This window comes from Lethenteron reissneri, chromosome 42, assembly GCF_015708825.2.
Source record: "Lethenteron reissneri isolate LAM-NWPU_2019-01 chromosome 42, ASM1570882v1, whole genome shotgun sequence".
NCBI classification, from domain to species: domain Eukaryota; kingdom Metazoa; phylum Chordata; class Hyperoartia; order Petromyzontiformes; family Petromyzontidae; genus Lethenteron; species Lethenteron reissneri.
In genome coordinates, this window is record NC_083820.1 from 12,368,132 (window position 1) to 12,382,282 (window position 14,151).

Genomic DNA, 14,151 nt, shown 5'->3' on the forward strand with positions numbered 1-14,151 from the left:
GATGTGGGCAACTCCGTCAGATGTGGGCAACTCCACCAGATGTGGGCAATTCCACCAGATGTGGGCAACTCCGTCAGATGTGGGCAACTCCACCAGATGTGGGCAACTCCACCAGAGGTGGGCAACTCCACCAGATGTGGGCAATTCCACCAGATGTGGGCAACTCCGTCAGATGTGGGCAACTCCGTCAGATGTGGGCAACTCCACCAGAGGTGGGCAACTCCACCAGATGTGGGCAATTCCACCAGATGTGGGCAACTCCGCCAGATGTGGGCAACTCCACCAGAGGTGGGCAACTCCACCAGATGTGGGCAACTCCACCAGATGTGGGCAACTCCGCCAGATGTGGGCAACTCCACCAGATGTGGACAACTCCACAGGATATCAGTAACTCCACCAGATGGCGTAGGCTCCACGGAGGAGGCGACGCAGGGGGCGGCAGGCGGGCCCGTGGCGACCTCGTGGGGCAGCGCCCACCACCCCATGTACGCTTTGCGCTCCGCGAGAGAGAGAAACCTCTGGGGGGGGGGGGGTGAGGAGAGCGCCGCCAATTGAAAAGCACGCGAGGTCTCGCTAGCAGGCGGCAGAGGTGCCCCCCGTAAAACCTTGAGTGGGCCGCCCCCGCAGTCCCCATCAATCTCAGGGACAGCAGGTCTCGCGGCGGCCGTTAAAATATTAACGCGGGATAATGATGCGCGTTGATTTAGCACAGCTCGGGGACGTCGCGACATCGCGCACCGCCACTTCAAAGCCACCTTGCTGGTGCCGCGCCACAGCGGAGAAGCGAACGCCCGCCTACCCCCCCCCCGCCCCCCCGCCCCCCACCACGATTCTCGTCAACGCCGGCGCTGCGGCACGACAGCGCAGACTTCCATTGCTCCTGGCCTCTCCCCGCCGGTTCTATCAATTGTGCACTCTCGCTGTCACGTGACGTGATTCTGGGGTATCTCGTGACGTGGGGTTGGTGATCAAAACATTGTATTTACATTGCTTCTGCATTAGATTTGGCTAAATTCCTGCTCTGAGAATTAAGAAGCCGGCTTGGCTGCCGTGCGTCGAACATCACTCTCATGCGCAGGGCGGGTGGGACAGCGATGCCCTCCACGGTGTGCGCACCACTGGCAGCGGTCTCAGAGGTAGCTCTGCAAGATCCACTTCCACAGGCCGTTTTCCGACGTGAACGGTTACGCCACTCAGCGAGGTTTACCGCGCGCACGCTTCATCTCGCGACGTGAGGCCGGCGGCACGTGGGGGGCGGAGGGTAGGGGTGAATAACAATCAAAAGAGGAACCTTAAGCCGCTCGCTGGCATCACGCTCTACGTTGGCAATGCCTCCATTTCGTAACATCATCAAAGACCGACTCATCGCCAAGCCGACCACACGCGCGTAATGCCCAAACCGTCGGCGAGCTCGCTGGCCGGGCACCCCGCGTGCCGTGTGGACGCGCGGAGTGTAAACTCACCGCCCCGTGGCGCGGAGAGTTACAACACGACGGAGGCAGCGCACGATAAGCGGTTGGGAAACAACGGACGTCCCTCGCCGGGTCGATACCAACGCTTGCGGGCGACGCGACAACCCTGGCGGGATCGTGACCGCGGACCGGGAGATGCGACGTGGGGGGTGGAGGTGAGGGCAGGCCACGGGGCGAGCGGAACGGCGTGGAGAGGGCATCGGGGGGGGGAGCGCACGCGAGAGCGAAGCCGCACCGAGATCCACGGTGACCTCCGACAAAGGTTTCAGTGACCAGCTCGGTGAAGTATGGGGAGTTGATTAAGAAAAGCAGCTGTGGACAAGCTACGCCGGTTGTCCAGTTAGGATCGCTGCCCCTGGAATGAAGGGGGCAGACACAAAAGAGTGAAATGTCTCGCACTGACATTATAACCCAGCGTGGTGAGAACAATTTCATCCAAGTGCCATGCCGCAATGTAGCGACAAAACTGGTTTAGCATGGGCACAGGCGTTCGGCTTGAGGCGCTGATGACAATGCCCAAGTCCCACATCGCCGCAGGCTAAATGGCTGGTGCAACCGGCACAATGACAAACAAAGGCAGGCAAGAAAACACCTGTGAATAATGCAGAATAAAGGCGGCTTTAATTACAGGAGTGTGGTGGAGGGGCCAGGTATGAAGGACGACGGGCACACGCTCACGCCCACACCCCGCGGCACGCGCATTCACGAGCGCACGCAGACACTGCCACATTCAAATGCGCCGTGGTGGTGGTGGGGAACAATCACACTGCAAAAGAAGTTCAACATACATACATCCTTCAACACATACACACACAGCGCTGCTGCAGGGCATCTGCTGTTAGCGAGCATCAATCAAGCCTAGAAAGGCCTTACAAGTGGGCGGAGTGTGGCAAACGCCACGCCTTGCCGCCTTTGTATCCCTAGTGAAGAGGTCTACCTAGAGGAGGCCCAGGACCGGTTCAGATATTCGTCACTGGGAACTGAACTCGGGTCGCCGGGCTCGGAGTGAGTGCAGCACACGAACCGCTCCACTACTCCCCACAAAAGATAAAGATCCCTTTTACTATATCCTTGATCGACTTTTGGGGGCAAGTGCTGTTAACAGGCACCTTATAAAGGCCGGCACGGCACACGAGAGCATGGATTGCCAGCATCACGCCCGGCCGCCTTTCTCTCCCGAGTAGCAATGTTTACACACTGCACCAGCTACTTATTTGAGGCCGAGTCGACCTAGGGGAGGCCCAGACCCGGTTCAGAAGTATGTATGTTGAACTTATTTCACACCGTACACGTAGCCAATCGTGCTAATCAGAGGTGCCATGAGCGGGAATTGTTGTTGGCCATGAGCGGGAATGGAACTGGGGTCGCCAGTTTCATGGCGCAGCGCGCAAAAGACCACTCCTCGCAATACACACGCACGCACTCACACGTGAATGCACACACAGTGAGAGGGGACTGTGGGTGCGGGCCGCTCGCAGCACCCCGAAGTGGACGGAGCGCATTCCAACGCGCGCCGCAACACGCCGGGTGTGCTGCGGCCGTCTGCCGAGAATGCAACGGCAACCCTGCACGGTTTCATCGATCCATCTCCACTACGGCCGTACTCTCTCCTACACGTTTCCTGTCTTGGCTGAACATGCAGAAGTTACAATAAATTATTCAAATCACAACAAATTATCCGGACTCTTGGCGCTGTAGATTCTGCGTCTGCTAAACCTGTCTTGCCTGGAGTGGATCAGCACATCCCTACTCATCCCACTTCCAGTGGTTCATTGTGACCGGCATGTCATCTTGTCACACGAGATCAAATAGAATTCCAAATAAATTTGACTAAAACATAAAATGTTTGTTTATGACAGGCAGCACGCATACGAAGGGTACAGAGTGATATCAGAACCAGTCCCAAGCCCTCTAACCCCCTTCACCAACCTCACACTGACCAGCGTGGTGAAGTATGGTAAAAAAAAATCCCCATTACTTGCATGGTGTGGGGAGGCCTTCATCCAATGGTGTATTGAGAGTGGCTGTAATTGACGTTAAGAGGAAAGTCTAACCGCAGCGCACATGTTTGTGTGTGCGGCTGTCTGCTTCCTCATGATACAGCCCTCTCGATCGACCAAGATTAGGGCAGCAACATTTCCCAAGTTGCCGTTCAGGGCCGGCCCTCCACACGAAATGGCGGGAATAAAAAAAATGTGTGTCCAGTTCGGAAGTATTGCAGAAACGTAGCCGTTGACAACAACATACTTTTAGATGCTCAGCTTCATTTAAACAAAAAATGGGCAGGTGTGGTTTTGTTATTTCAAACTAAGCGCATGCCACATCGTGGCGTATACCAGCAGATCTACATTATACGGGGCCACATTCACATCCATCAACCTATTGACTCTTTACAGACAATTTTTGCCCAGCGGTGTCCGTTTACGCAAATCACGCTCTGGACCAGGTCAGGCTTATTTAGCAAATGCTATTGACACGTGCACTCCATATCAGTGATGGAGCCCTGTCAAAAGAAAAACATTGTTCGTGCGTTCTGTACAACTTCACGTACCTAAACGTTTGTTCCGTTTCGGAACACCTTCACAGACAGATAAGATTTCAAGGAATGTTTGCATCTTAACCACGTTTGCTCGCTCCCGCCCAGCTCACATTCCTCCACAGCTCACCGAGAGAGCTTCACTCCTTCGCACGTTGCACCGGCGGCGCTCTGCGTGACCGATTTCAGGCCCAACCGAAGCCTCCTATCAACACAAATCCCGGCAAAAATCCCCAAAAACAACCGCGACACCCAGCAGGTCAGGCGCTTCACCACACCGTCACCGCTGAAATGATTCCGGGCGCCGACCGCTCTCCGACCTCGTGACCTCACCTCCGAGGTGCCGTGGACGTGCACCTGTCACGGGGTCTTGCACGTAAAACTGAGATCTCACGCAAGGCGGAGAGTGACGACCCTGAGACCAACCAGAGCGACGTTAGATGTCATCTCTCTTTCTTTTATTAATCACAGTGGCAGAGCACAGGGCCCAAAGGCCAAACACATCAAGCGGTCAGCAATAAACAGCGTTATCAGAGATGTAACAGATAAGGAGTCAACGTGTTTCTTCAATTGACCAAATGTTATTACGAGAGCTATGAAAGAGACGATGGGAGGGAATTACAGAGTGGAGCCGTGCGAGATAAGAAGTGGAGAGAGAAGCCTGTGACCAGCAGTGTGGGTGAGTGGGTGTTTGAATGAGCGGGCGAGTGAATGAGTGCGTGCGTTGGTGTGACCTGCAGTGCGGTGGCTGAACAGTGCAGATGAGACGAAGCGCCCTGCCTGGTCGGTAGACCGAGTCCTCAACACGGGTGGATGAACCAATCAGCGCTGTTCACGCGAAGAGTAACCACGGCAGTGCAGCCATAGAAGAGTGATAGGGAGGCGACTGACCGCTGGCAAGGCGACGGCTGCCACACCCAGCAAGCAGCACTTGTCGTCTGAGACGAGGGCACACGCAGGCGGTCGGCAGGGTCACATGGGCGCCAAGTCCACGAGCTGACATGGAAGCCGCGAGATTGCTCGATTTCCTGAACACCCGTCGCGCCGCTTGCGGTCGCGCATGCGAGCGCATGTGCCGATGTGCGCATGTGCGCGTGACGCCCGATAGGATTTTTTCAACGAACACCGAGCAGCGCTTGCTGCATTCGCTGCCGTTAAGAGAACCCTCTCTTCGTCAAGGGCTACACGCTAGTCGGTAAACATCACCGACACCACCGCAGTACGTCACCGCGCTGGTCGGTGCGGGCGCGGGTTTGTGAAGGGAGCACGTGCTTCCTCGTCTCTCGCCGAGCACACGACCGGCACCGCGTGCCCCCGCGAAGTCCGACAGCGATCGCCGCCGCTCGCCGGCCTCAACGCAACCCGAGCCATGGAGACCTCCGGGCCAGGCGGCGCTGCCTCGCTCAAGAGTCGGGAGGCTGCGTGCGTTCATGAGAGGGCGGCTACCGGCCAGGTGGCTTGGCCGTAGAGCTCGCCATCGGAAGGTCGCCAGTTCATACCCCGGTTGGGGGGGGGGGATTTTACTCGGCTCATCATCCGTCCGGGGTCGACTAAGGTAGCGCCGCCTATTTGCGGTAAAATCAACAGCGGTTGTCCTTTGGATAAACTTTAATTTCCACGCCACGTGAAATTTCCACCGTGGCCTCAGGAGCTGGCTGGGCACAGGAGATGAGCGCCGGTGGCCTGAATGCTCATTTGCGCAGGAGATCACTCGGTTCGCGTTCTCTGCTCCCGCGTGCAGGAATGTGAATCGTTCCGGAAATCCGGATGGATTTGTTCGAGACAACGGTGAGCACGACTTGGGGCTTCATGAAAGGAGCTTGCAAAGCCACCCTCCACCCCCGCGGCTCACACGGAAGGGCCACAGTCCCGCTCAGCCGGCGGCGATCGACTGCCCTCCGCGGAGACTCGCAGATAGCAGAGTGTGCAGAACTTGCACCTTTCATCTCCCACGCTAGGCCCGGGTGCAGTGCAGACTGCGTGCCCAGCACCACAGCTCTCGCTAAAGGTCAATGCAATGATGCAAAATCAATACACACACCACACACGCACTCGTATACATACCTACATTCAGACATTAACACACACACACTCCCATGCAGTGCACAACAACAAAGATCCCCCGTATGGCCTTAACAGACTGTTGGGGTAAGTGCTGTTAACGAGCACCTATGAAGGCCGGCACATGAAACGAGGGGGTTGGTGATGATGTTTCCACACCGCATCAGGTACTCATTTGAGGCTGAGTCGACGTAGGGAAGGCCCAGTACCGGTTCAAACAAATTTCACTGGTGTTGGTCGTGAGCGGGAATCAAATTCGGGTCATAGGGTTCACAGGGCAGCGTGCTAACCGCTCCCCACACACTCACACATGACAGTCACACATAAATACGCAAAAAAGACAAAGAACCCCCGTATAGCCTAAACAGACTGTTGGGGCAAGTGCTGTTAGCCGGCACCTATGAAGGCCGGCACAGCTCACGAGGGGGTGGGTGGCCAACACCACGCCGGCGGCCTTTGTCTCCCAAGTGGCGATGTTTACACATCGCACCAGGTACTCATTTGAGGCCGAGTCGACCTAGGGGAGGCCCAGGACCGATTCAAATAATCGTCACAGGTGTTGGCCGTGAGTAGGAATCGAACCCAGGTGGCCAGGTACGTCGGGCAGCGCGCTAACCGCTACACCACCGCTCCCCACATACACACACACATAATCACACATACTGTACACACACATAATCACACATCCACACACACATAAATACTTACATTAATATTCATGGCAATAGGTTTGAAGCTCGAAGGGCAAGAAGCAGCCCTAATTAGTAACTTCCCGTGGAAGCTATTCATTAGGCATGTCACCCCCCCCCAACGCACCCCCACCCCACAGTGATTTAATTCTCACGATCCAAGGTCGCCATTCGATTCGAGATTCAAGAATCAAATGTCTCATTTTCAGTCTTTGTTTGACCCATTTAGCCAAAATGTAACATCAGCGAAATAATTTTCGTATCGAAGTTCAGCGACGGCGAATGATCGACTCTTAACCATCAAATCCGACGCATGCATCAAGGGCATAAGGATCGATGTCGCTCATGGAATCGATGCATTGCTACATCAGATGGATACGTCGCAGCTCTCCATCACCCCACCGCTGCATGGAGACTGCCCCTCCGCACACCATGCCGGCCACGTGGATTGCTTGACCATACCGCGCCATGCTGGCCAATGCGGGTTGGTGAACGCGGGGATATTCCAGAACCCGTTCAGACATCGCTCGCTGCCGACGTTAGCTACGGCCGGGAGTCAAACCGAGGTCGCCGGGTTCAGAGGTCGGTGCTCCATCCACCGCGCCCGCATCGTTACGTGCTGCCTATTGATTGCGGGGGGCGGTCCTGTGGCTTCATCTTCCCCCTGCGTCACCACGCCCCCCCCGCCCCCACGAGACGGCAGTGGAAGTGGCGAGTGAGCCCGGGGCACCGAGGAAGGGAACGGTGACGTTCACGCGCCCTCACCCGAGGCTCAATTTCTCACCAAATATTTTCCGGGTGGCTGGGAGACCCGAGTAGGTGGTGACACGTGGCCGGCCGTGGCCAGAGCCGGAGTGAAGGGGAGACCAAAAAATCTGTCCTGCGCAGCGCCCGGAAATCCCCCTCATCGCGGCAACAGCATTACCGGCAGATTAGCGCCGGGCACAGACCGAGTCTCGTGCCGGATTTGTACCAAAGCTCGTGTCACAATGTGGCATGCTTTATCCACCACCACCACCATCATCTCCAACATCGTACTCCATGGTCCATCCACTCCTAGGTAAAGGCTTGCCCATGCAATTATCCTTTTTAATTAAAAATTTGGATTTAGGTCAATGCCTCATGTGAATTTTCAACGTTTTATTTTTACTTACGTGACTTATGTAGCAATTATAATTGAATCATAATTAATAAAACACTTTTGTTTAACTAGGTTTGAGCATATTTTTATTTTACCATATCTCGCAGAAAATTTTTTACCCGGCTCAGCATCATTACCGGGGGACATTTTGATGCAACTGCCGTGCATCATGGGAGCGCTGTCCGTGCCACCCACTCGTGGCATGAGCACACAAAGAGGAAGCAAAGCCACGACGCCCTGCCTCAGACGAACAGAGACCTCGTTTAGAACCTCCTAGCGGTCCCAAGTCTGGGTGGTGGCAAGCAGGCGCAGTGGTAACACTCGTGGCCTCACAGCTAGAATCGCCTGAGTTTGATTCGCAATGCAGGTGCCTTTGTATGTTCTATCACTCCCAATGTTCTCCATGGATTTCCTCCTGCTTCTCTGTTTTCCTCCTTTAGCGAAAAGACACTAAAATGTCACGGGTATTGGCCATAAATCCCAATGCTAAAACTTTACCTGAAACTTACTCAATTGGGATCACGCACTGCAACATCGCCCCCTACTGTGAAAACTCGGTGAGGCTTTTATGGATAAACAAGGGATAACAATAAGAACAATATGGAACTTCCTAAGAGAGTAATCAGCAATTCTTACAAATCAGCTGTTGCAAGACATCCGTGGGGCTGCTTGAGGAACAGGCGAGGACAGAGGGATTGGGAGGGTCTCGGAATAGGAAAGCGATTCATGTCGACACAAAGCTGCGGGGCAGAGGCAATTAGCCCCCTCCCCCCACCCCCTCATCCCTACGGCCGGGTCCCCGAAACTTGGCCCGGGCTCGCTCGTCCACTCAGCAAAGCGCAAGGCCGGGGGAGAATGTGGCAGGTAAGTGTTGTAAACATAAAAGTCAAACTGATCTCCGGCACCAATGAGCCTTGAGGCGATGCTCATCTCCTGTTTACAGTTCTGAGCCAGTGGTGTAAATTCCACATTCCTATACCAGGGGCAAGTCCCTCCAAAGGGCAACCATCGTCGACTTCCCCACAAAGCGGTGCAGACAGGATCGGGCAAGAGACGGTTGCGCTGGGCGGAGCGTACGGGGGATGGCGGAAGGCCGGTTGGTGGGACGGGCATCAGATCCGTCTTGACGAGTGCGGAGACCCAGCGGGAAGACCGCGGGGTGAACGGCGGGGGACTGAGCGCGTGTCGACTGCGCAGAGGGTGGAAGGCCTTGGCGAGGTGCGGTCCCCACGATCACATCTCGATTTCGATCATCCGCTCACAGGAGGAGGTTTACGCTCAACAGACGACGCCGAGGGGTTTCAGAAACACCGAAGCGCGTGGGGTGGGCCGCCAGATGAACCGCGTCGGCGCACATCACGCACGCTTCGTCGCTCAAACGAGCCACGGCGTTTAGCGTCTTTTGAGCAAATGTCAACGCGGGGCGGGGAGGAAGCGCATTCGGGGCGCGGCGAGAATCGCCCCCACCGCCGCACATTGCAGCACATTGCAGCACACAGCGGTGGAATTGAGAAATGTTCACGACGTTTCCTTTTACAATCTCAATAACCACATGCAGCTTCACGGAGGTTCTTTCATTACCAAAACATAGCCATGAGATGGCCTCAGTCATTTCGCTTGTGGGCCCTAATGTAAGCACGCAATTAAAAACCACACTCCATGATGTATGCTTTATATATATATAAAAGTATTTTATGAAGTAACTCACTTGTAGTGCGGCGAGATGATAGGCGCAGGGGAACTATAAAGACAACTGACGCCGCTGCAGCTACCGGCCTCCCACGCACCACTCAGCCCCCGTCACGTGCGCACGCCCCCCAGGATAGCTCACGTCAAAGGTCCAGTCCTGCAATTCTTTTCTCACGCCACTGCTGGCAGAAGGGCATTCATCAGGGCGACCTCTAAAGAGCATCTCTTCCCCGATTCTTCCCCGCGTTTTGGAAGAGGTTGAAACACCCCACCGCACGCGACCTGGCGATAACCGCGGTGCATCGATCAATACCGCCGGGTAGACGGAGGCGGACATTTGAGAAGCTCGCACCTTCGTTACAACTGCCGCGCCGGGAGATCGAATCGAGCACAGACGCGAGCACAGACGTGCTAACCACGACACCGCTGTGGCAGCGCGCAGTGTACGGTTACTCCGCTTGTCGGCCACGGGAGCGCCGCACCGGTCTGTCAACGTGCGACAGCTGCTCGCGCTCGTGCAGAGCAAGGGGACACGGGGGCCCAGAGGCCCCATCCGCCACCGAGCCGGGCACCGCAATACCGATTGCAGCGTGGCATTCAATGCCTCCGCCACGCGATAGCCGCTCATCGCCTCGAACGGCGCACGTTTTGAATCGTCAAAGTCAACAGCCAGACAGCGATCTCCTGCTCTATGACCATGGAGGCGGTGGCCATCTCACGGTTACCGTCCTGAGCAAGTGCTGGGGAATTCCACATTCCTGTAGCAGGAACGAGCCAGTGCTCCCTAACAGCGCTTTCTCTAACGCTAAACGGGGGCTATCTCTGTCTCGGTACCAAGTGTTGTGAACACCTCGACAGGACAGCCGTCTCACGGCGATGACCGTGCGTGACGATGGCGCCAGCTCTCTCCTAATGAGCATGGGAAAATCACGGCCGATAATGTCCCTAATTAATTATTGAGGCGGAGATCCAAGCCGCGGTGTTTCCTGCGTCGTGCAGCTCCGTGAGCCCCGACTTCCCAGCAAACAAAAATAACACGGGGACAGTGGCGACTCGCTCGCGATGGATCGTGGAGACGAGCGGGCATTCCACTTGAGGATCAGCAATGGCAAGTTAATTAAACTATAAAATATTCAAACATTAAAAAACAGGTAAGGCCCACTGAGCTATATAGCTCTTTTTTGGAAGTGATCTGGCCCCAAATGATAGCTCAACGAAGTGGCTTATCACGTGGGAATGTACAGCAGGATTAATACTCTTAAACGCATGTTTCTAAACAGTATTATGAGAATTGTCAGAGGCAAGAGCGTGACATATTTGTGGAATCGAGCAAGGCTAAGATAAGAACCTGGGAAGAGAGACGACGGGAGGGAATTAAACCACGGGGCGGAACGCGTGGCGCTGCGCAGGCTTCGTGTGACGGTATTGTTGCCGCCCGACTCATTAATGGCACAGAGAATGGTATGCGCTTGCTAGCAATTAACATTCAACGATTTGACCTCTTAGAGATCCAAAGATTTGCAACGATGCGAGGTTGCAATTCAATAAATTTTTAGTAATTTCTACAGTTTCTCCTCTGTATTGTTGCCTGCCTCGTTTGTCAAATCTATTTCGCTCCACGAGCCTCAACGTAGTGTGGGCACGTCGTTTGCATGAACAGGCAGTCGCCAATTCTCAAGCTGACGCAGAGGCTTTCACGACCAAAGTCATGATTCACATTTCACGATCCCTTTGCATGGATCGCCGCGCAGGTCTCATGCCGGTCTTCATCTCTGCCCTCTGACGCCCAACAGCGCCAATCAAATACAATTGTCGCGTGGGTAAAACATGGCGATTGATTTGGTTTTTCAGCGAACCAGAGGAGGAATGTTTAAATCTCAAGCGCAGCGCTCGCGAGTGCCGGGCGGCTGGGTGCCGTCTCCAGCGGAACCTCGAACACAATCGTCAACATGTTGCTTGCCTACAGCGCTTAAAATGATGTTGCCAATCGCAGTGGCTCCACGTAAAATGTTTTGCCATTTTTTCATCTCTCGTTGCCGCTAAAAGCGTTTGCAGTGCACTTTTAGCTCAACAGAATAACGCAACGAGCAAGTGATGTATGTTCACGCACACAATGCACATTGTGTAAAACACATTTCACATCTCGTAATTTTTTTGGAAGACCTCCAACAAGTGAACGAGCGACCAAATTAAACATGAACGATATTTAACATCACAGTTATAATTGCACCGCCTGATTTAACCCTCTCCTACTAAGCAGAGGAATCTTTAATGCCAGAATTAATCACGTAATTTTTTTTTATTTTAATTCGGTCTTGCCCGAGTGCAAATAACATGACGTCTGAGCGGCGGTGTGTTCCTCTTCCCGCATTGTAGCGATATTCCACCGTCGTGGTGGCAACCCTAACCACCTCCATTTAATTAACAGCCCTGAGCAACACACTGCTGGATTTAGACCTTCCCAAAGGCGACTCGCCTAAACCATTTTATTAGTCCCATCGTTTTGTTTCTGTATGTTGTATTCTCCTGCAAGATGTCAGTGAGGAAGGTTCCCCGTGCGCCGCGTGGCACGCGACTGTCCCACCGTCTACGGAAGATGCCGGCAGCAGGGAGGGCGGCAGTCGCTTTGGCTTCCCCGCACCGCCCCCGCGCTCTCCTCCCCACGAGGCTGCAAACACTCCGCGTTGTGTGTGCGCAGCGAGCGCGATGCCTTCATTATGCATTAAAGCGCGCCGATGGGACAGGAATGCATCAAGCGGCCTCTTGTGCGATGACTCAGACAGAGCCGCTATTAAATAATCCAGCGGCAAGCCGCTGCGGCTTAGCTTGCTAATACCCGGCCCTAATCGTTAATGGTGCAAGTTTATAAAACGTGCAATTAGTACCGCGTTTAGTCTATGAGAAGCTTTATTGGAATGGCCGAATCATCTACCATTGTGCTACCGGTTCTGTAGCCAGCGAGTGTGCAGGCGGTGTAGCTGCACCGGGGCACACGGGCCGGATGGGAATTGGACGTTTTGGGCCCCGTTTCATCGCTTGCAGCAGGACCCACGCTACGGGACCTGTACCAGGGACTCGACTTGGGTCCCTAGGTGGACGCAGTTCATTCCGGACGTCCCCAACAACGGAGCTGTTTCCAAGGGAAGGAAAACCTTATCGGAATCACAAAAGAGGACCCCCTCCTCCTCCTTGCAGAGTGCGATGTCACAACTCCCGACGAATCCGAAGCAGAGGAGGAAACTTGGCGCGCATCTCCGCACGACATACGGAGCGACCCAAGCGATGCGACGCGGTTACCCGTGGCCACGTTCCACGCACGTTTCCACCGTCTCCACGCCTTCTTCGCCCCGCGCCAATCGCTCGCTCCCCCGCACGGCACTCGGGAGGCTGTGAAGACACGTGCAGGTCTGATGAGTGGACGCGTCTCGCAGGGTTTCCATTTCGTGCACAGCTGACATTTTTTACAACAAAACACCGCAAGTTCGTATGCAAATGGTCAAAAAGAAACATGAATTAATAGCAAGTAAGTGTTTAAATCATTGTTAGACTTGCAAGAATCATTATTATTATTTGGTTTATCCAGAAACAAACGCCTCGCTGATTATCAGCACTACGTTGAGATGTTTGCACAATTCCATTAATCATCGTTTGGAATGTGGGAGGAAACCGGAGCATCCAGAGAAACCGTGAAGGGATAGTGCTCAAAGCCCCAGGGATTCACAAAGAATCCACATCTCGGCTACTGCACAGCGCACACCTACAACGCGTGGCACTGCCAGACAGTACTAACCAGGCTCAACCCGACTCAGTGGCAGACATCTCACGAGACCGGGCGTGCTCAGGGTAATTTTGTAATTTCAAAACAACCTTCGGGTCAGTGTCCACAATGCATGCGGGGCCACGGCAGGCGGATAAACCTCACTGGCACCAGAGCTCACAGGCGCACACGCAGTTTTATTCAACGTGGAGGACGGCCGTATTGAGTCGCAACTTTGAGACTAAACTATTTTTATTTTAGCAGGTAGGGCCCATTGAGCTATGTAGTTATTTTCAGAAGTGACCTGGCCACAAATGATAGCTCAACGAAGTGGCTTATCATCATGTGGAAATTTATAGTAGCCAAATACTACAAACGAACGTTGATTCTAAATGTGGAGGGAAAAACCGCAGGACCTGGCGGAAAATCCACGTGGCCACGGGCAGAGAGACACGCAAACTCAAAATATATAAATCGGCGTCGGGGTCGAGATCGAACCCACGACCTCCTGCGTACCAGGCGAGGGAGTTAACATCTCATAGCCACCGTGATGATGATGAGAGAGAGACACCACAAACTCCAAATATACAGCAGCATCAGGGTCGGGATCGAACCCACGACCTCCTGCGTACCAGGCGAGGGAGTTAACATCTCATAGCCACCGTGATGATGATGAGAGAGAGACACCACAAACTCCAAATATACAGCAGCATCAGGGTCGGGATCGAACCCACGACCTCCTGCGTACCAGGCGAGGGAGTTAACATCTCCTAGCCACCGTGGTGCCCCTTTGGTCTCGTCGCATC

At 54.3% G+C, this 14,151-nt stretch overlaps 1 protein-coding gene across 6 annotated transcripts in view; it reads right to left on the reverse strand.

The window, feature by feature from the left end:
- LOC133353038 (CYFIP-related Rac1 interactor A-like) overlaps positions 1 to 14,151 on the reverse strand; it is a 55,910-nt gene that overhangs the window by 21,112 nt on the left and 20,647 nt on the right. For 2 of the 6 annotated variants that reach the window (XM_061569120.1, XM_061569122.1), the window contains exon 2: positions 12,907 to 12,975. The exons of 1 other annotated variant lie outside the window; for it this stretch is intronic. The gene's annotated coding sequence lies outside the window, so the exon portion shown is untranslated. Of the gene's footprint in view, positions 1 to 4,742; positions 4,840 to 12,885; positions 12,976 to 14,151 lie in introns of those variants that run through there. 3 more of the 6 variants (XM_061569119.1, XM_061569121.1, XM_061569124.1) reach the window with 2 other exon arrangements.